This window comes from Penaeus chinensis, chromosome 34 (assembly GCF_019202785.1).
Source record: "Penaeus chinensis breed Huanghai No. 1 chromosome 34, ASM1920278v2, whole genome shotgun sequence".
NCBI classification, from domain to species: Eukaryota; Metazoa; Arthropoda; class Malacostraca; order Decapoda; family Penaeidae; genus Penaeus; species Penaeus chinensis.
In genome coordinates, this window is record NC_061852.1 from 27,211,506 (window position 1) to 27,212,819 (window position 1,314).

A 1,314-nucleotide genomic window follows, 5' to 3' on the forward strand; every position below is an offset into this window, starting at 1 on the left:
TTGTATATTGTAGTAAAATGATATTGAGATTGTATTCCCAGCTGTGGTCATCAAATACATAAACACATAAACAAATACATAAATACATAAACATAAACACTGAAATTACATGGAAATAAATATTGTTACAATATGTAGTAATATTTGTGTGGTGAATACCTAACGAACACGCGTTTTTCAATATAAATGTCATTCCCCATAAAGACTCCTAAATATTTCAAAGGGAAACGATGATTCAAAACACATTTTTTTTTTTTTTTGCCAAATGACCACTAAGTAATCCCGTGAAAGAAATCGATAATTATGCAGATTGTCATTATAGAATAACATTATTTACACTCGGAATTTGCAATTACTTAATAACTGACCTCAGAAAAGACAGCAGGTAGGAATGTCCTCGAATGACCTGACCCCTGGGGCATGGCGTCGCGTGTACGTCATTACCTCCCCAGGGGGTGTGGCTGGGAGGGTCAGAGTGCACGGGGGAGTGACCCGCCCGCCCCCAGGAAGTACTAGGCTAAGGTCACACTAGGTCACTTCTAAAAGACAGCGTTCTTCATTTTAGGTATTTCTCGTTAACTGCCGGAATTTGAAGTCAGTCCAATTAATCTAATCTTTAAGATATGTATTATTAACCCTCTCTCCGTGTCCTTACAACTTCCAGATCTGAAGGAAATACAAGAAATAGCGATGAAATAACGTGACCTCATCTGACCCAAGTTCTCCTGCTCGTCAAACCTAGTGATATGTGTCCACACCCAATGCCTCTGACCCGCCCCTAGTCTGCACTGACCAGCCCAACGCGCCCTCACCTCACCTTCCTTGACCTGTGAGTAATTACCGATGGTGCTTGACCTTTTTTGATGAATTGGCTGAATCATGATTTCGTATTTTTTGAAAAACAATATCCACATGCTTATTTACGATAATCGCAGGCTAGCGCATCTCCCTTCAGCTGATATCAAAATAGCTTTTTAAAAATGTATAATGTGTATGAACTTGATTTGCAAAATGTAGCATTGTATGTATTTGTTCATAATCACGGATGGACTCCTAAGTCTTTATTAATGTGCTCGACAAAACGATTCATCAACATTTTATAATTTCAAACTTTATCACAGAGACTGAGTGACGGTACCACAAGGGGGCGTGGACGAAGGGGAGGAGGAAGGGGAGGAGAAGGAGGAAAAGGAGGAGGGGGAATATGAGAAAGGAAACGGACGTCATGTGGCGTTTGTTTACTGACACCTACTTGCTACCTACAACCACTCAATTATTGGTGATAGTGATGATAATGAGGATGATAATGATGAT